This window comes from Sturnira hondurensis, unplaced genomic scaffold (genome assembly GCF_014824575.4).
Source record: "Sturnira hondurensis isolate 20B ecotype Veracruz unplaced genomic scaffold, ASM1482457v3 Scaffold0004257, whole genome shotgun sequence".
In the NCBI taxonomy this organism is placed as follows: Eukaryota; Metazoa; Chordata; class Mammalia; order Chiroptera; family Phyllostomidae; genus Sturnira; species Sturnira hondurensis.
The window spans coordinates 2,746,142-2,767,108 of record NW_028076888.1 but is presented as its reverse complement, the minus strand read 5'-3'; the positions used below and the strand labels follow the sequence as shown (position 1 = coordinate 2,767,108).

At 57.2% G+C, this 20,967-nt stretch overlaps 1 protein-coding gene and 1 long non-coding RNA gene across 3 annotated transcripts in view; one reads left to right on the top strand and one right to left on the bottom strand.

Moving 5' to 3' along the window:
* The window catches only part of KAZN (kazrin, periplakin interacting protein), a 390,124-nt gene that overhangs the window by 309,477 nt on the left and 59,680 nt on the right, over positions 1-20,967 (top strand). The window lies entirely within an intron of this gene.
* Positions 9,265-11,425, bottom strand: LOC118986326 (uncharacterized). The gene is made up of 2 exons (XR_005066343.1): positions 10,875-11,425; positions 9,265-9,364 (listed from the first exon to the last, which is right to left on the bottom strand). It is a non-coding gene; the product is annotated as an uncharacterized LOC118986326 (long non-coding RNA).

Here is a 20,967-nt window from a genome sequence, read left to right as displayed (position 1 = left end):
TGCAGGAATGGGCTTGGGCACCGGGTGCAGGGCCGCTCCCTCTGCAGCCTGAGGGCACTAGGGAGCCAGTGCAGGCTTCAGACAGGGAGGGACAGCATCAGATTGGGCGTCAGAAAGCTGGCTTGCGGGCTGTAGAGCCGAAGCAGCTGACACAGCTGATGCAGCTGGGAGCAGTGCAGCCTGGGCCAGAGAGGAGGAGGGGAAGAGCAGGTGGTTCCCCCTCCCGAGGCAGCATGAGCTGCGAGCAGGGCCTGTTTCCTCCTCGCGTGGCCTCAGGCCCCTGGCCCAGGGAGCCTGCCCCATCACTCCCCCCGACATCCTCCCCCTCTGGCCTCCTCCAGGCACTGTGGGGGCTGGGGGTGGGAGATCTCCCCTTCCTTTGGGGGACGACATTCCCAGGCAGAGTTCCCAGAGGCACTGGGCTTCCCTTCCCAGCAGCCCGGCCCAGCCCAGCCCTCCTGGAGGGAAGTGTCATTGAAAATGGGCGGCCACCCTCAGCATTGCTGTCCCAGGCGCGGTGGGGCTTCTTGCTGCTGGAAAGTCCAGTAGCTCCGGGCTATGTGCTGTCGGACATGGGGCTGTGGGGATCATGTCATGGGTGACCCTTTTCTGATTGGTACATGTTTCAGAGCTCACTCGCCGGAGGATTGCATCGTTGACAAGGACCGCCCTTGGCCTGGGCGGGGTCCGATGAGCAGCTCTGCTCAGTGGCCGCTGAGCTGGGTCCAGCCCTGGGGAGGAGGAGGAGGGAGGGGGTGCCAGGAAACCCTGGCTGCAGGCCACATGCAAGACCACCTCCCCTCGCAGGGGCTCCTGGGATCCCCGCACGGGACCTGGCTGACAGTCACTGTTCCTCCTCCTGCCACCCCTCCCACCAGCACCTTCACAGATGCCCGCCCAGGCCCCGTTCCAGGTGCCGGTGCAGCTGTGGGTCCATTCCATCATCTGGGACGGCGGCTTCCCCAGAGCGCCGTGCGCCCCGCCTTCCCAGCCAGGCTGGGACCAGCTAGGTTAGCATTTCTTCATGACTCAGAGCCACCTGGGAATACTCATTTTTGTTCTCGGGAAGATACGGTTGCACAATCTTGGAGTTTTTGCTCGTTTTTCCTTCCCCTGCCTTGCAGGCTGTGGAATGTCATCTGTCTCATCATTGTTCTCTCGGCGTCTATGGAGGCGACGCTGTGCGGGGGCTGGGCTCCTGGGCCCTGGGTTCAAACTCTGGCTCTGGTGCATCTTACCTGCAGGCCCTTGGGCCAGGCCCTCAGCCCCTCTGAGAACTGGAATCGGTTGACTCATCCACAGAGTGGGGATAATAGTAGCAGCCACCGGAGAAGGGGATTGAGGAGACTCATTGGACACAGGCAGCCCCCGGGACTAAAGCAACACCCTCATTCTAGGCACCTTCTTGCCCGCCATGCCGTGTTTCAGTCCGAGCGCAGAGCAGGCCATGGGCCACCAAGGCCACCAGCAGCACTTAGCCATACGGGCGGTTCTCTCTGGGCAGCAGGAGGAGGCTGAGTTCTTAGTGGAAGTGTGAGCGTGGGCCTTGCACACTTGGCCTCAGGGGCATAGCTGGCCGGGCAGAAGGGAGGGGCTGGAAGAGAGGGTGGCGTGTCTCTAAGGTGAGACCTGAGCTCCCTGCTGCGCCTTGGGGCGCATTCCTGTGATGAGGTGTGACCCTCCCTGTCTGTCCTGTTCCACAGCCCAGGAGACCTCCACCCCAGGAGCCCTTGTGACTTTGCCAGGGGGTGCCCTGCAGAGTCCAACTGAGGTCTACTTGGCCCCCTTCCAGTTCCATTAGACCAGGAGGGCCGGGGACAATCTCCCCGGGCTGTCCCTCTGTCCCCATACCTACACAGTCAGAAGGTGGCAGGAACCAGCCTGCACAGATGCACAAGGAAGAAAGCAGGTGCTCTGCTGAGGGGGCCTGGCAGGGGAGGGGGGTGGCCGGGGGAAGAAGTAGCCACGTGCTTTGCAGCCAGTGCCCTCCAAAGGCGTGCGGATCATCCCAGGAGACTCTACCCGGGGGCTGCTCACCAGCCAGGCGTGGTCTGGGAGCTTCCTCTGAGCCAGCCGCCTGCCCTGGCAGCCCTGCCTCCTGCCGGCTTCTCCCAGTCCCTGGAGCAAGGGCTGACCTTCCCAAAGACGAGCCATTTGCAGGAAGAAGGCATCCATCCTGGGCAGCTTTAGGCCCTGGGAGCCTCACCCCTCTTGGCACCCCAGGGCTCTGCACGAGGGACGCTGGGAGAGAGGTGCAGGGGCGCCCACCTCCCTGGCAGTCACACTGTCCTTTGTGTTCCTCAGGTGCCCTAAGGCCACTCATCATGTTCTTTCCCAGCTTTCCCCTGCTCTTCCCTGCTCTTCGTCCTTCGTGGTCTCAGCTTAAATGTCACCTGCCCAGAGAGGCCCTTGGAGCTTCCAAGGCCAAGGAGACCTGCCCTGTGGCCCATCCCCCCACCCCCGCCCTGAGTTACTCTCAATGTCAGCCCCAATCCTTCGCTTCAGAGCCCGTTTCACAGTTTTTGTTTTCTGTGTTTGGCCTCCTCGGTGTTTGCTGTTGGCCGCAGGAGGGCAGAGAATCATGCCTGGCATATTTCTATTTTGTCCCTGACGGCCAGCACTCGGCTGAAACACTGCGGCCTCCTGTGATCTGTGCTGGAAGAATGAGTGGGTGAATGGATGGGTGCTCACTTGCATCGGCCCCCTGAGGGCACGGGACCGGGGTCTGGGCTGGGAGTGGCAGCAGAGCCTGGAGCCTCAAGGGCTGACCAGGACCCTGGCCACCTGGGCTTAGTCCACTGGGGCCTCACAGGGCACAGGCATCAGGCAGACCTTGAGAGTCCCAGCTCAGCCACTTCGCTGCTGTGTGGCTGTGGGCAAGTTACTTAACCTCTCTCAGCTCCAGCTTCCTCATCTGTGAAATGGGTGCAGTGCCCTCCAACTCTCGGGGCTCGTTAATGAGATTGAGTGTGTAAGGCCTTTGGGACATAGCACTCGGGCAGGCTAAGCACACTGCTTATCCAGTGGTGAACCTGATTTTAAGTGTGTTTGGTTTGGAATGAGCAGGCAGAAAAGAGAAGTGTGGGTCTGTGCTCAAGAATGCAGTGGGGTTCTGAGACCCTCTGACCCGTGTACCCTGCCCCTCTTGCTCCTCCAGAGGCCCCTCAGTCAGATCGGGGCAGGTGGGAAGTGAGCAGTCCCTCCCTGTTCCCTGACTGGTTCACTGACGATTTTGTAGCTAAAAGATGCTCTGAAGATGGGCCTGCAGGGGCTTGTGGATTTTCTGTGCTGTAGGGGCGTCTGGGCCCTCCCCTCTCTTTTGTGTCAGTTCAAAGTCAAGTAAAGCCCCGGCAGGGTGGCTTGGTTGGAGCATTGTCACGTATACTAAAAGGTTACAGGTTCAAATCCCAGTCAGGGTGTATAAAAGAAACTACCAATCAATATTTCTCTCTCTCTCTCTCTCTCCCTCTTCCTCCCCCTTCCTGTCTCTCTAAAGTCAATGAATATATTCTCAGGTGAGGATTAAAAAAAAGCTACAGTTAAGTAAGGCTGTTGCTGGCTTCTGCTGGGAATATAGCTGCAGGGAGCGCTCCCCAGAGGACAGGTGGTGGAGGGTGGAAGTTTGGGGGTCGGAGTGGTGTGAACTGGGCTGGCTTCCTCGGGTATGGCGCCGGTCCAGCCCAAACAGTCCACCTGAGTTAATGCATTAAGTCCCTACAGCGGGGGGGCGGGCGCTTTCACTGGGTCCCCTTTGCAGATGAAGAAATGAAGCACAGAGAGGCGAGCGTCACCCGGATCCAGACCCAGGCCCTGGGCCCAAGGACTTGCACTTACAACCACTGTGCTGCCCTGCTGGGGGCAACAGACCTCAAGTGTCTGTCAAGTTCAAGTGTGAAAACCTGGCGGTGGTGTGGGTCAAGTGGAAAGGACCCTGGTCTTAGAGTCAGATGGACCTGGTTGGAATCCAAGGTCTTACTGCTGTGTGACTTGGGACAAGTCACTTCGCCTCCCAGAGCTTCCGTTTCCCGTCAGGACAAGGGACATAAACACACCTCCTCTGCGGGACAATTTGGGGGATCGAAGGAGGGTAGCATGAGAAGCCACCCCTCTGGGGGCCCCCAATAGTGTTCCTTTACTTCCTTTCTCCAGAGTTCCCTCCCACCCCGTACCTTCAGCCTCAGGCACTGGCTCCCATCCAGAGCCTGACTTGGGCCTTGAGTTCCGAGAGGGCTTTGGAAATGGCTTTGGAAATGGCTTTGGCTGCTCTGGCGGAGGGAGCTGCCCTGGTCCGCTTGCAGATCAGGATCTCCGTGTGCCCCTCGCCAGGCCTTTCATGTTGTCGCTTTATTTCCCAAGAGCCCTGGCGTTTGTTTAGCAGTGGGGTGCTATTTTTAGAACGTAAAGCAGTTGTGCTCTTCGAGGAACGAGCCTGTGGCTGTGGGTGGCCCCACCTGGAGCCAGGCCTGGACGGGAGGCGGCGGGGGCGGCGCCTCGGGCCTCCCCAGCCCACGCCGTTGCCCCCCTTGGGCCTTTCTGCTGGATTCAGGACACCCTCAATCTGCCTTGCCCAGCTCAACTCCTTCCTGCCTGGTCTCTTCTCTGAGGGGCTGGTGGGGAGGGCGCACGACAGTCCCAGCCTGTGGCAGACTGAATAGTGGCCCCAGCAATGCCCAGGGCCCCGTCTCCAGAACTGTGACTACATCCTGTAGGGGCTTTACAGGTGTGAGTATATTAAGGAGATTATCCTGGATTATCTGGCTGGGCCCAGGTTAACCACAGGGTCCTTGTCAGAGGGAGGCAGGAGGGTCAGAAAGGGAAGATGGGATGCTGGAAGCACAAGTTCACGGTCAGAGACAGAAATTTGCAGACCCTACACCACCAGGTTGGAAGGTGGAAGAAGGGGCCACAGGCCAAGGGATGCAAACAGCCACTGGAAGCTGGAAAGGGAACCCCTTTGCTAGGTTTCTCCCCTGGAACCTCCAGGGGGAGCCCAGTGCTGCCCAGGACACGTGGGTTCGGGCCCAGGAAACCTACTTAGGACTCTGGCCTCCAGAACTGGAAGAGACTGAATTTGTGTTGTAAGCCACGACGCGTGGGGTGCTTCGGGACAACAGCTCCAGGAACCTCATACGCAGCCAGCCCCCCCTGCCTCCCTGGGGCACCTCACTTCGAGCTAGAGCTGCAGGGTGTCCTGTGGGAGCCAGTGTGACGCCACCTGTGTTCACATCCTGCCTGGCCCCCCCGCCCTCCAAGCCTCCAGTAATACAGCTGTGAACGAGAGTCGTTCTTCCTGGAAACGTCGGGGACGAGTTTGGACGGTGTGAGCCTCTGCCCCAGTCAGTCCCTGGCAGGCAGTGAGCACGAAAACGTTACTTGGTCCTGCGCATTGTTGGCTTCTCTTCGCTCAGCGGTTGTGTGTTTGGATCGATGTTAGGGAAGCCTGGATCCAAATTCCCACTTCACAAATGCAGGGAAGCTGCCGGCGAAGTTCGGCCAAGTTGTAGGTACCTGCGAGCCTCAGTTTCCCCGTCTGTAAGAGGGGCGAACAGTGCCCCCAGGACCATGAGCCCAGAGCCTGACCCACAGTGCTGCTGATGAACGTGGCCATGCTCTTGTGCACAACTCGGGGTCCACCTCTATTAGATGCAGCAGCCTTTTCCCTCTGCCTTACCATCATTTGAGAGGAGCCTGAGGATCACTGTCTGTCCACCGTGGGTGACTCAGGGCTGGACGTGGTTTCTGCCTGCGGCATCCCACTGGGCCCCGCAGAGCTGAAATTCTAACCGGCCACTTTGCTGGGGGCTGAAACCCCTGGACCTCAAAGAGGACACATCGGAGGCAGGAAGCCTCCGGGGAGGTTTGAGGGAAAAGAGGCCCAGAAATGGGTCTCAGATGTTCCCTCTCCCGGGCAAGACGCACCGGCCATGTTTGTGAGGCGCAGGTTGTCAGAAGGGAGGGTTGGGCTCAGCGGGGTCATCAGAGAGCGGCCTGTGCACGAGACCTGCTCGCACCGTCGCCTGGCCAGTTTGGGCAGCGGCCGGCAGGTCTGCAGCCCCAGAGGCGAGGGTCCCAGTTGTGTCAGGCTCTGAGCTTCCCGTGTCCCGGAGAGGACAGCATCAGGGTTGGTTAGGAGCCCCGACGGCCTGTGTGGAAGCCTGCTTCAGCCAGTCATCTCAATGACCTCAGATGAGTCACTTCACTGTCTATTTTTAAAAATAAATCAACATCTGCGTCATCTTCATTTGACCCAGGAAGCACTTACCATGCGCCGGGGGCTGTCCTGGGTTCTCTGGGCGGACGTTCACCCTCTGACTCCTCCGCACACCACCTCTGCGCTGGGTGCGCCGGTGACCCTCAGGTGAGGGACGGCACTGGGTGGTAGAGGAAGGTGCCCAAGCCACACCCAGGGGAAGGGGCAGGCCTGGGACTGGGACTGGGACTTGAGTCGCCTGGCACCCGTGAGTTCCCTACCCTCCTCCCTCAGCGGACACAGGTAAAACGCCAAGCACCTGGATCTCGGTAGGCACTCAGTGCCTGTTATCTGCAGCCATTTCTGCTGCCCGTCGGCAGAGGTGCGTGGTGACCGACCGGTGTTGGGGACCCAGCTCAGAATCCATCTTGACCTTGTTGGTTGTGGGGGGGGGAGGTCCAAGCATCTACACATAATCCAGATGCATCTAATTAAGTGCTTTCAGTACCGTGTAGGTTGTCCACTCTGTCGGTTATACCTCCGTGAAGCTGTCTTAAAAGAATACAGAAAATCCATCCTGCCCCGTGGGTTTGGCCACCTGCGGGCCACCAGAGGGATGGCACCTTTCCGGGCTGTTCTTCGGGCAGGGTCCTCCACGCTCGGGCACCACTGTAAAAGCAGGGCTGTGGAAGTGGCGGCGGGAGGGGGCTCCTTTGTTGTGCGTGTCATAGCGTTGTCCTTTGCTGGCCACTCGGCTCAGGGCCAGCCCACGCAGACACCCCCACCCCACCCCCCACTCAGCTGTCGGATAATGTTCCCACAGGTGTGTTTTAGGTAAAACACACCTGCCTGCTGCACCAGCCCCTGGTACACAGAAGCGGGTTCCCACCCCCTGTGCCCAGGTATCATTCTCGGTCCTCCCCACCTGGGGTGCTTCAGGAGCAGCCTCTTTCATGTCCCAAATCCTGGCTTACACCTGGGCTGGTGGCATCAGCTCACAGGTGGCAAGCCTGAGCCCCCCTGACCCTGATGGGGAGCAACAAAGCAACCTTCCTTCCTTCCTTCCTTCCTTCCTTCCTCTCTAAGGGACATTTCCTCTGAGGCTCCTGTGCTCTAGGTACTGTGGAAGGTGCCAGGAGTTCCTGGGTCAAAGACATAGCTCAGTGAGGTGGACGGATATGAGGCCAAGTGTCCAAACTCGGCCTCTATGAGCCGAGTTACCCTGGGCTCATCCCCCCGCCGAGCAGAGCCTCCATGTCCTCATGCACATGATAATCAGGGCCATCTCACGAGGCTGTCTTAGGTCACGTGCGGAGGTCCCGCATTTCCTCCATGGGCGCGCTTTTCGCATCTCAGCGGGTCTGCACATCAGGGTGTAGCCCTTCCCCAGGTGAGGCAGCACTTTCGTTGGCAGTGTCTTTTCTCCCCCTGCAGCCCCGTGAAACATCCGTGCGTGTTATGCCTGCAGGCTTCCTAGAGCCGAGCACGAGCCCTGTGGGGAGGCTCTGGGCCGTGTGCAGACGGGAGCGTGGAAGGGAGACCATGTGGACTCTGGAGCCCCCACGCATGCTCCCCTTCTCAGTCCAGCCACTGTCTAACTGTTACGTGGGCAAGTGACTTGACCTCTCAGAACGTCAGCTCCCTCGCCTGTAAAGTGGGGACGGTTTTCTTTTGAAAGTTAGATAAGCTAAGGTGGGCGAGTCCCCTGGTGCTGGGCCAGGCATGCAGCAGGTGTTTGGTGAATTTGTTCACCGTCCTCAAGAGGACAGGACTGCAGTCTCTGGGGAAACAGCCTGAAGTCAGAGGTGCTTCCAGCACTGCCCTTTATGGCATCCGAGTCCCTTAGCTCTCGTGCCTCAGTCTCCTAATCTGTGAAATGGGTGTGATAATAGCACCGCCCAGCAGGAGCTGTGAGGATGCACCGAAACAACACGGCCTGGTGCCTGCAGACCCAGTGTCCATTAGCGTTGCTGCGTATGGGGCTCATTCTCTTAGCTCTCTCGTTCGGGAGCTCACAGCCCCTTACGAGTTGAGGAGGTCGTGGAAGCTGGGCCCAGAGTATAGGACGTTGTCAAGCACAAAGACTCCTGTACCTCACAGGCTTCCGTTCTTTGAAACGGTCATTGGTTTTATTTGGAAAAAACATTCTTTTCATTTGTCCTGTAGATTTTGCCTGTGGGGTTGCCGGGGCCACATACCTGCTTCCAGAGATCCAGCCTGCCCGAGCCCAAACCGAGGCCAGGTTGGCGTTGGCAGCACGGTCCCAGGGCAGGGGCCATCCGCCCCTGCTGACTCTGTTCCACCTTCCCCGGGCTCCCTTTTTCCTTCTGAGTTTGAACTTCAACCTGAAGCAGTTTGGTGTCTGTGCCACAGCAGCCAGGGAGTCAGTACCCCACTGGCTTGTCTTTTCTGCAGTGAGGCTGACGTCCCGGCGGACCACGGTGGCACTTGCTTTTTTCGTGTTCCTTGTGCTTACCCCATGCTGGGCTCAGGTGCATGTGAAGGCAGGCAGGTCCTGGGGTGGCCCTCGGTCTGGGAGCTGTGCTCAGAGACAGGTTCTCCTGCCACGAGGCCTCTGGTTCAGCAGGGCTCCGCCACCCCCACCACGAGTGAGTCAAGGGGTCCCAGTGGACTCTTCATGGACAAGAACCAAAAGCCAGACACTTTAGAGTTCACAAAACATTTGCACTCAGCACCTGGTTTAAACAGGAGGAATCCCTGGCCTGATATGAGACTGGGTGCAGGCGGTTGGCTTGCACTCTCCTGAACATAACAGCTCTGAGCTGGGACTCTGCTGGGCTGAGGGCAGGTGGGGGCCTCTCCGGCCTGCGGAGGGCGGTGACCTAGCAGGTGCTTGCTAAGTCCTACAGGCATCGGACAGGATGTGAGCAAGAGAAATCTGGGCTGGGCAGGTCCTCACAGTGATGGGCCAGGCTGTGTACAGTGTGACCCGCCCCGCCCGCCCCCCCATCACATCTCATCCTGTCCACAGCGACTGCCCAGGTGTCAGCCGAATCCGGTGGGTTGGCTATGGAGCGAGGGCAGTGATGGTCATTCACTTACTCAGTCCACAGGTGTTTATTAGGCAGCTACTTGGTGCCAGGCACTGTGCCCGGCACCAAGGGTTCAGCAGAGGAAAACACCCGTCCTCACAGAGAGGACATTCAGCCTGGGCTGCGGGATACAAAATAAGATAAATAAGGAAAATATGTCAGTAGGTGCTAAGAAGAAAAGACAGGAAGAAGGGTCGAAAGCTCCAGAAATTGCAGTTCTACAACCTTCCAGGGGAGAGATGATGCCTCTGATAACAACAACTCTATAGCTCCATGCCTTGTAGAGGCTGCATCCTGCGAGGAACCCAACAGGCACTCAGGAAGCTTTTGGGGACAGCCCTGAGGCCACTCGGGAGGTGGGCCAGCCTGGGGAACCAGACGCTGGGGTGCGGGCGCCCAGCTGTCAGTTCCAGCTTGCACTCAGGTGTGGTCTGTGACATCACCATAGAGACCGCACCAGGTTCTCCAGCTGGGAAGTGGGAAGGGCAATAGGGCCTGCCTGCAGGGCTGGCTGGGGATTCAATGAGTTAATAGGTGCAGAATGCCTGCAACCCTTTGTACAAGCCTGTACGTGGCAACTGCTGGTATTAGTATAATTACCCCCCAGTAACTATGGAGAAAACTGTCATCAGTGAGCTGCAGGGTCAGGACTCTGAGCCCAAGCTGTCACTCCAGACCCAGCGGGCGAACAGTCCTACGAGGCCTAGGCTTTGGGGTCCCACATTGCAGATGAGCACATCGAGGCACAGAGCCATTGGCCAGGAAGCGGGAGAGCCTACTTTTCAGGCCAGGGCCGGCTGCCTGTGTCTGGACTCCCCTGGAGCGGGAGGGAGGTCCTGGCTGGGCTTCTGCAGGGCGGGGCAGGTGCCTCGCCTGCCTGCCTGCCTTCCCAGCAGATGTTTAAGAGGCCCTGCAAAGTGGGTAATTCCAAACCGGAGGAGACTGTTTGGGAACAGCGTGCACTCCTCATTTCCCCACGTCACTGCTTGCCAACAGATTTGATTGCCGCACCGCCACCCGCTAAACTCCTTGGCTTCAATTTGCATAAGAAGTTTTGTCCCTGGTCGGTTTACCAGCTCAGAGCGTCGCCCGTGTGCAGAGGCTTGGTGCCCCCTCGGCAGCACAGGGCGGGAGCTCAGTGCTAAGGTGGCCCTGTGAGCAGGATTGGCCGCCTGCAGGGGCCAGCAGAACTCCTGCTGAGTTCCGGAGGGCGCAGAGGACTCGCCTCCCTGCCTCCTTCCCACGTTAGTAACTGTTTTGTCCATGAGGCTTGGGGAGGATCCAGAAACTTTGTCTTCAGCTATGGCCCACGGGAGTGGGTAGCAGCTTTCCCTGGGGGCTCAGCCCTAAGCTCATTACTGTAGGTCCGTGAATGGGGCCAGAGGTCACTGTCTCAGAGCCTGGGACCTGGCTGTGATGCTGGACCCCAGCTGCCAGCCTTGTGAAGGACAGGCATTCTTTCCCAAGCCAGTGAGGGGCCTGAGGTTGCACGGTCTGCAGGAGGCCCCTGGGCCATGCAGGTCTCTGAAGGAGGAGACCTGGGCTCTCACCAGCTGTGTGACCAGAGGCAGGTCGCTGAAGCCCCCCAAGCCTTCCCTTGCCTCTCCGTACAATGGGGAAGTGGTACTCACCGAGCTGTGTGCAGATGAGTGATGTTGCCGTGAGGAGGAACGACCGTGCCCCACCGTGTCCACACATCACTTCAGCTTTGGCAGAGCACTTCACAGATGTCATTGTCCGTGAGCCTTAACGTCATCACCCAGTCTTTGCAGGGTCGAATGAGCAGGATCAGAGATCAGAGGTTTGGTGACCTGTCCAGTGTGTCACAGGGCCTCCAGCCTTGGTGTCTGGCTCTCCGTCTAAGCCTTTTAAATCCTTGCCCCATGTACCTTTCAAGTTCAAGGTCTATATAAGACACTGCCGCTATCATGAGAGTCAGCCCAGGTCCTCTGTGGGCCCCAGCGCCCCGGGCAGGGACAGCAGAGTTGCAGTGGCGGTGGTGGGGACAGTGCGAGACAATGCTGAGGTCCCACTCGCTCCCTTCTGGTCCTGTCCCAAAGGCCTGTCCTCATCACTGAGTGCTGTTTGTTTGGGCTGTTACTAGCTTAGTTCCTGTTATTCCCCCCAGACAATTGGCCGGGAAATTCTTCACTTTTGTTTCCTTAAGAGGTCAACCACTTTTCTCTCTGCAGAAGAAAAAAATTAATCCTACGAGCTGAGTTGGCAGTTTTTCAGGGTCACCTGCAGGCCCCCTGCCCTGCAGCTTAGCCAGCCCCCCCCCCGCCCAGGGACCCAAGGCCACCGGGAACTGGAGCAGCCCGCGCCTGCCTTCCACCGTGTCTGAGAAGGCAGGGACCGTTTTTAAACCAGAGACAGGGCTGGAGCCTGGGGTGATGTGCCGCAGAGGCTGTGCCTGTGGGTGTTAGCACCAGCGGCTCCTCCCTCTTGTACCCCAAATCCAGGTGGAAATGAGGGAAGCACTGTGGCCCCACACGCCCCACGCTCTCAGGGGCCATCAGGGCTCTGCAGGGGAAGGAAATGAAGTGAACCTGGGGACAGGCAGAACCGAAGTCACAGCTCCGGGCACCTCTCCGGGCTGGAGCGAGGGAGACGCATACTTCCCAGAGAACTCTGAGGAGGCAGGTGCGGCTGTCAAGCCCCCGGCAGCTCCGAGGAGAGGTGGTGGCAGTGGCAAGGGCCCCTGCAGGTGAGGCAGCTGTCAGCCACGCGGCCCAGGAGGGAGAGGGAGGGACTGCCGAAGGAGCCAGCATCGCCCGGCGCCGGGGCGCTGACCTCGGGAGACTCGGCAGAGGCATAAATTGTCCGCTGCTTGTCTTGGTGGCATTTTTTAATGGAACGTTTCAGTCACTGCTCCATGGAGCCGTGGGATGGGTCCCTTGTGCCCATGACTGTCCCCAATAGGTCACCCCCGGCCGATCCTGGCCCACCTCATCCACTCCCTTCCCCCCGTGTTACTGAGAAGCCTATCTGAGACACGTCGTGTCCACTATAAATACTTCCATATGTCACTGTCAAAGAGAGGGACTCTTAAAAAAATAACCTCCACACTATTACCACACCTAAAAAAAAAAAACAGATATCCAGTCATGATTTACATCTCCAGTTGGCTCCTAAATTCATGTTTTAAACTTGGTTGGACTCGGGGTCCAAATAAGATCCACGCAGTGTGATTGGTTCAAGTGTTTTGTAATCTAAAGGCTCCTCTTTGTTTTGTTTTTTTGATTAGTATTCCTGCTAATTATTCAGTGGAGGAGCTGTGTGTGTCTGGTGTGTTTCCCAGGACCTGGAGTTTGCTGAGGGCATCCTCGGGGCATGGTTCAGCGTGTGCCTCTGCCCTTTGCATTTCTTGTGCATTGGCAGTGCCTGTACATGCTCGGCCATTGGCTCCACTTTTTTTTTTTTTTTTGCAAAATTCCTTCAGAGGAGATGTTGGGTCCTCCCTCCCTCTGGAGACACGTGCTCCCTGGTTGTGCCTTTTGTGATGCGGGTGGCCCAGGACATGCAGTGCCTGAGCCGCAGCCTTCAGGAAGCAAAAGAGGCAGGGTGGTGGCATCCTCATGGGTTGCTCCTTCTTCGCATAGCAGCGGGGTTCCTCCCTGTTATCCTCAGGTACAGCTCACACAGGAGGGCAGGGTAAAGGCCCCACTTTCCCCCCTTTATTTCCCAGCTTTCCAGTGAGTTGGATCCTTCACTGTCATCGCTGAGTTGGTCACCCATCAGGAAGCGGTTTGCGTATTGCATTTGTAAAGGGCTCGACCACTCAGAAAGCTCAGACGACCAGAATGGTGTGTCCACCGAGACAGAGCAAGGTGCTGGGCAGGTGTTGTAGGCATCAGCATGTTGGTGAGCACCAAAGGGGGTCTCACAGCCCCTGCTCAGCCTTTGCAGAAACAGGAGGGTCGTGCCCACCTTGCTGACAAGACAGAGCCCCGGAGACTTGGACCGGCCCGTTTATGGAGCCAGTGGGTGTGAGAGCCCGGGCGCTCCACACAGCGCGCAGGGCAGAGGCAGAGTGACTGTGGGCTCATGTTACCTCCGGAGTGCAGGCCTCCAGTCGGGGCTGAGGACACGGTCTGTCTGCTTGCCCTGTCCCAAATGCCCGAGGTCTGGCAAAGTGCCTGGTGCCATGGGCACCAGGACACGCAGCCTCCGGAGGGAGTTGGTCGCTTCATTGCCTGCCAGCAGGAGTCTGGGAGAAGCCCAGTCCTGCCTCTTTCCAGAGGCCTTTCCAGGGGTCTGTGCAGCTCATGAGCTCTGTCTGACCACCGTCCTCCTCCCCAGGGCTGGTCTGCCCACAGCCTCTATTGGAGCTCCTCACTGCCTCGGGCTCTTACTCAAGACACTCCAGGTATTTTTTTTCTGTGTTTGTGTGGTGCCAGACTCAGTGTAGCTGATAAAGTTCACCCGAATGAGTGAGTGAATGAGTAAATGAGTGAGTAAATGAGCAAAATACGCAGACGTGACTCTCATCATTTGTACTCAGACCTTCTTGTTGATCTGGCTGTGAAGTCCTCAAAAGCAGAAATTCTGTGTGTCCTGTGAGGCTGACACAGGGCACACCGGGTTATAGATGAACAGATAGAGGCACAGAGAAGGCAAGAGACTCACCCAGCGTCGCCCAGCTAGCGACTAGATGGGCTGGGACTTAAACCAGGTGACGGGCTCCAGCCTCCTGCGGGTAGAGAAAGAGCACCCTGTTCTAAGAACCTCCCAGAGATGGGTGTGTCTTCTGTGCTGGAAAACTGTCTGAAATGGAACTGGTGAAGCCCAAGTCTTTTCCATCTCTGGCAGGGGTGGGGGCCCGGAGCACAGGTGACACCTCCCCTCTGGGTTGGAGACATAAGCCTGTTTATGTCTCCCACCCACCAGCTCTTAGGTCTGTGACTAAACCACCCTGGGTTCCTCCAGGCCCAGTGCAGGGCACAGCTCAGGAATCTGGATGGAGGGAGGTACCCACAGAAACAGACCCTCTTTAAAAACTGCTGAGCCCCAGCCCATGGCTCCAGGTGGGGCCTGTGAGCAGCCGTGCCAGCCGTCAGCTGCTTCTCAACTGGGAGCTGCTCTTCCCAACTCCCAGTTTAGCAAAGGTCAGGTGATGCGGGGTCGAGTGCGGTTCCCCAGACACACCGGTGCCCGCATGCATCCGTGGCTTTAACACTGTCCCCTCTTCTGCAGTGACCCCTTCCCCCCACCCCGGCTCCATTTGCCAAGCCTGGCAGCTCTGGTCCTCTCTCGTTGGAGACCTGTTCTGCCTTCCTGCCCTGCCCGTACCCTGCACTCACCTCCACTGTGGCCCATTTTAAATGCTTCCACAGATATTTACTGAGTGCCTTCCATGTGCCCGACCATGGTCTCAGTGCCGTGTGCATAGCAGGAAACCAGAAAGGCGAGATCCCCCCCTGTGCTGGACAATAACCAAGCAAATGCAAAATGTACGTGATGTCAGGTGGAACAGGGCTGTAGAAACAAAGTGTAGAAAGGAAACTAGTCGGTGCTGAGGGGTCAGGGAAGAGAGCAGTTTCAGAGATGAGGAGACGCAGGAAAGGCCTCTCCGGAAAGATGACCGTGAACGGAGGCAGGGAAATGTGCCCTGTGCTCGGGGGTGGGAGGGGGCATTTCAGGCAGGGTGGGTGGTGAGTGCAAAGGCCCTGGGGCACATTCAGAAAGTCCTCGCTGGCCCAGCCGTCGGTTTGCTCTGCTTCTGTGTCTCACAGCCCAACACAGTAGTACATCTTGGGAAACACGGGAGGGAGGCTCGAGTGAGCCTCCGGGAACTGGAGCTCGTTGCTGGGGAGGATTCTGTCTGGGGAAACACGGGCCCAGATCCACACCCATCCAGCCTACATCCAGGCTGAGCAGGAAGTAGGACTTACTCTTGAGTCCAGGAAAAGGGCTGAAGTCACAGCCTCGGTCCTTCGGGATGAGACTCAGATCCTTCAGGCTCCCTCCACCCAGGAGCCCCCAGATTCCGCCACACCGGAGGGTATGGAAAGGAGAGAATGTGCTCAAATCTGCCTCATCAGAAGTCTGTGATTTACATCCAGCCTGGTCTCTGATCCATTTGTGAGCAAGGGACTCACTTCCTGAGCCTCGATGTCCACATCTGCGAAGTGGAGCTGTAGGTTCTCACTGCGCCCTCCTCGCGCGGCGCTTCTGGGAAGGACCAGGGTGGTGTTTTGCAAAACCACAGCAGCAGCAGAGGGCAGGCGTGGTCATGGCTGCTGCGGCCGCAGAATTTTGTCTAATCTGTCGCTTGTCTTGGTGTCAGTTTGTCTCCAGGCCAAGTCTTCGATCAACCCATCAGGTTCTGCTGGACTGACTTTTAGAGGCAGAGTTCCTCTGGCACTCTGGGAAAGAGACCCAGAAATTCTGCTTTGTGTTTCTCGTATGGGGGTGGGGGGCGCAGCACAGGCACTTGGCACTGTCGGGAATGCGGTTCTCCTGGGAAAGGTCTTGGCACGTGCCCCTCGCTTAGAGGAGAGCTGCTGGCAACTCTCGGGACAGTTGGGCAGTCTGTGACCAGCCTCCGGGCCAGATTCCTTCCTCTTACTTAGTTCCTGGCTCCGGTTCACCTGTCTGCGTGGGTCATGAGAAGTACGGCTCTGCAGGCTGGTGCTGCGCAGTGGTGGGACCTTGGCTGCGTGATACAACCTCTGTGTCAGTCAGTTTTCTCATCTGTAAAGGGGGAGTAATAATAGTTCATCACAATGGCACCTTCTTCGTAGGGTTTCTGCGGAGATTAGGAATATAGTAAGTACTTAGAATGCTGTAGACGCACGGTGAACACTGTAACTATTAAATTGTTTAGGGTTTACATGAATTGGATGGGTTTGATGTCTGGCGAACGGGTGGCATTTCCTTGCTGCAGTCCTACACTCGGCTCTTCAGCTCCAAAAAGTCAGGTTTCTCACGACAGACTCATGGGAGTCAAACTCATGAGAGACTGATGTATAGCCCATAGTGCCAGGTAGTTGTTTGTCAAGGAGAAATGTGGCTTCCCAATGCTTGGTGTGGCTAGATCTCACTCTTGCTTAGGGGGTGGGGTCTGCGGTGGCTGTCTGTGCGCTGGTGACATCCAGCTGCAGTGACAGGGTTTCTGCCTCTCCTCTGCGGGGCACCTGCTGCGCAAAGTGCTGGTGTGGGCAGGGCAGGGTACACCTTGCCTTGTCTGTCCCACTGAGTCACCCATCTTTAGGGGTTTCCTGAGAACCACCTCCCTTCTGGAAAGTGAAGAGGCACAGTCCCCTGTTCAGTGTATCTTAGCTGTACCCATGTCCGTGTCAGCACTGCTACCGCCCAACTCCAGGCCACCGCCCTCTCCTTCCTGGACCCCCTGCTTGTCCCCAACCCAGTCTCCACAAGGCAACAGAGTGGTCGTAAGGCAGGTTCTGTGGGCTCCTCTGAGGATCCATCCACCTGAACCTGTGAGTGGACCTTATTTGGAAAAAGGGTCTTTGCAGCTGTCATTCAGGCAAGGATCTTGAGAGGAGATTGCCCTGGACAGGTGTCCTTATTTAAAAAGAGAGAGAGAGAGAGAGAACCCAGAGGGGAGAAGTACAGGCGAAGACGGAGGCAGTCATGGGAGTGGTGCGTCCACAAACCAAGGAACACCGGGGCTTGCCGGCGACACCAGAAGCTGGGTGAGGCGAGGAAGGAATCTTCCTCGAGCCTTCAGGGCAGCACGGGCCGGCCGCACCCTGATTTCAGGCTCCTGGCCCCCAGAACTACAAGAGAATAAATGTGTGTGGTTTTAGGCTCCCAGCCGTGGCCGCCACAGGAAAGAGACATGAGCGGCCTCCACTATCCGTCAGGGGAAAGCAGGCTGGTCTGCACAGGGCCCGCAGGACCTGGCCCCGGCCCCCGCCCGGCTTCGCCCCCCGCCCTCTTATCTTTGCCCCAGCACAGTCTCCGTCTGGATAAAGACCTCGTCTGTCCTGCTGACCCAGGCTCCCGGCAGCTGGCTCCATGCCCAGCGCACAGTCAGCCCACAGTAAGATTTTGTCGGATGAGTAAATATAAGTCCCAATAGCAAAATCCTGTTCCTCTCGTTCTTGACCTACCAGATGATGTTGTTTTGAAACAACCTTTGCAGATGCCGTGATCTCCTTCATTTTGTGTAATTGAATTTAAACCGTTGGTATTCTGGGGGAGACTCCAGTATCACCCCTATAAAACATTCCTACAGGCCTGTCTGTGGGGTGAGATGAATCAGCTGATCCTAAGAGTAGTAACTTCTCACCCTGACTGGCGTGGCTCAGCTGGTTGTGTGTCATCCTGCGAACTGAAAGGTCATGGGTTCAAATCCAGGTCAGGGCACATACCTGGGTTGTGGGCCAGGCCCCTGGTTGGAGTGCAAGAGGCAACTGAGCGATGTTTCGTTCTCATATTGATGTTTCTCATTCTCCCTCCCTTCTCCTCTCTCTAAAAGTAAACGAATAAAATCTTTTTCTAAAAAAAAAAAGGAGTAAGTTCTCCATCCGTGGAGGCAAGCAGATTTTTACATATACTCACTCACGCATTTGATTTTCACAATTTCCAAGGATCCTCTGAGCTCCTCAGGGTCCTCCCTTCTGACCCCACTGCCTTCCCCCTAGTCTGCTGACTCCCTTCTACCTTCTATGTTCTGGGCAACCCTTGGGGGTTTCTTTTCAACAACATGAATCGAAGTCCATCAGAGAAGCCGAGGTGTACACGCCTGCTCACACATGTAATTTCACAGTCCAAGAGTTTATCAGTCCTGAACGTGTCTTTAGTCAGTGACAGGCCTGGCTAATCTTTCATCTAATTACATTCATTAACATTTAAATACATAATCATTGATATATCTGGGCATGCGGTCTAAATATTTTATAGAGGTCTTAATTACAGTACATTTCCAGTCCCGCCATAAATCTCGTGCGCCCTGCCAATTAAAGGGGTGGCGTCAGTGAGCTCAGGGCCCCAGCCCCGGTGGCGACAAGAACCTGCCGTTTGCTGGGGCGTGGCGGTGGCCAGGGTCCCCAGTTTCCGGCGGCACGGCAGAGCAACCCGAGAAGACAAGGACATCTGTCTGTGATTTCTCTCTGCCACACCTCTGTTAACTGCTGTCGCCGTCCCCCTAGAAGAGGAGGACCTCAAAGGCACAATAACAGAAATTTGAAGTCATAATCATTGCTTTTGAAGCTTTGGGGGGTTGATTAATAAAACGCCCTTTTCTCCCTCTGCCAAGATAGGAAGCTTTGGCAGCGGGCCCCCCAGGAGCCACATGAGTGAAGATCGGAATGTGAGTCTGGTGGCGGCGCACGCTAATCTAAGGGTGAGAATGTGGCTCGGGTCCGTGGCCAGGCTTATCCACCCAGACTGCACAGGTGGGCAGCCAGGTGGGCAGCCAGGTGGGCGGCCGTGCTGAACAGCTGTCCCCACGCCCCTGACGCCCTCTGTGTCCGATGAAGCTCCCCTGCGGGCGCTTCTCTCTCAGTCTGCAAGGCTGCCAGGATTGTATCGTGCCCATTGCACAGAGCAGAACGCTGAGTCTCCGGGAGGTCCCACGGCTTCCCGAAGGCACACAGCTCGTGGGAGGCAGAGGAGGACCCAAACCCTGGACATCCCACTGCAGGTCCCAGCTGGGCTGTGACCTGTGTTTTCCCAGCAGCGGGCCTGGGTCCCTGAGGTGACCCTGCAGGTCTCCCAGAAGGACCTTGGGCCAGGGGCCCGCAGGGAGTTGGAACATCTCATGCGATGGAGCCATTAGGCTCCACTCTCCACGGCTAAGGCCAGCGTCCGCCCTGGCTGTCAGGCGCCAGGCGCCACGTACCAGCCGGTCAGTCCAACCAAACTGCCTCAGCTTCCTCATTTGTAAACTGGCGGTCGGGATGGCAACCGCCTCACAGGATGAGTCTGAAGGAAAATTCAGGGAAAACATGGAAGATGTAGAACAGTACCTGACCCACAGAAAACACGCAGTCGTTGTTAACTGCTGCCACTGTTGTCGTCACCGTCACCGTCACCAGGGCTGGGGCAGCCCACACTGACTCACATCACGTGAGCACTGTCCATGTGCCTTTGTGGGCATCTTCCCCCTTCAGTTCCCTTTCAGTCCCACATGAGAGGTGCCATCTTTGTCCGCGTGGGTTGGAGCTGGGCTTCGAGCCCAGGACCAACCCCAAGTTCACGTTCCTCCTCAGCCCCAGCGGACCTGCAGGATTCATGGGGAAGGGGCCACCCGCCTTGCCCACACATTGAGCTGCCGTCTCCTGGGGTGGCACCCAGATGATAAAGGGCTGACATCCCCTGAGCTCTGCCCCTGCGTGGAACACCATCTGAGTGTGTTGCCTGTATAAAACCAGTCCTGTGAGGTGGACAATGTTTAAAGCTTTTTATACACTTTTTAAAATACTTTATTTATTCATTTATCTTTAGAGGGGAAGGGAAGGGGAGAGGGAGAGAATATCAATGTATGGTTGCCTCTCGTGGGTCCCCCCGCTGGGAACTGGCCTGCAACCCAGGCATGTGCCCTGACTGGGAATCGAACCACGATACTGTGGTTCGCAGGCCTGCGCTCAATCCACTGAGCTATACCAGCCAGGGCTGTTTAAAGCTTTTTATGAAAGAATAACATCCAAACGGGAAAGTGCAGCTCTCAAGTTTACAGCTTGGTGCATTGTCAAAGACTAAACACGTCCATATGAGCAGCACCCACATCAAGAAGCTCTACTCAGCTACCGTTGGTAGCTGAGCCTCAGTAGCTCCCCGAAAGCCCTCCTGTGTCCCCTTTCTGTCGCTGTCCCCTGGTGTGGACAGCTCTTCCTGACTCCTCCCCTGGGAGGAGTTTTGCTAGTGTCGCATGCTATCGGGGCATCATACAGTACACACACTTGTGTGTCTGGTTTCCTTGGTGTTTCCTCTGCATGGCTCACTCACGCTGTGTATGTGAGTGTAAGTCACCCCTCCTCCCTAGACTGAGTGGCCCACCGTGAAAAGGGGCCATGATGGGTACGGCCCTTCCGCTGATAGAGCGTCTCCAGTGCGGAGCTTTCACAGAGGGCGCTGGTGTGCACTCATGCAGGCCCTTTGGGGAACACTTCGGTGCGTGCTTGTGGACCTAGGCTGAGGTGGGGGCTGTTCTTGTAGAAACGGGGACAATGCAATTTGCTACAAGTCACAGCTCTGGAGCGCGTGCATATGGCAGAGCTGGGGTTGGAGCCCAGACCATCTACCTCCCAGGTCTGCACCCTTGAGGGTCCAGCCTGGCTCCTTCTGAACTCACCTGGGAAGAGCCTGGCCGCAGCCACCAGCATGCCGCCTGCATCTGTCCGCGGACGGTCCCAGGGGGTCTCTGCTGGAGACCAGGCCCCAGGTGCTCAGCACAGCTTCCTGAAGGTTCCCATACCATCTTGAGGGCATGACACCAAAATCCAGAGAGGATGTGTGCATCCCCAAGGCCATACAAGCACACTGGCTTGCACTCTGGCGTCCAACCGTTGCCTTCCGAACTCCTCCCCCTCCTCTTCCGCTGAGGCCAAGCCCGCCCGCCATCTTGCCTGAAGATGACCTCACACACCAACAGCCTTTAAAAATAGTCCTCATTGTGTGGGGCACTGGGCCTGTGGCTGATGCCTCTTTTCCAGAAACCTCCACGCCCCCTGAGTCTCGGGAATGTCAGTGATCTGGGCCCGTCCCCTGCCACTATTTTTAGTGGTGATTCGGAGGAAGGAGGACTTTTCC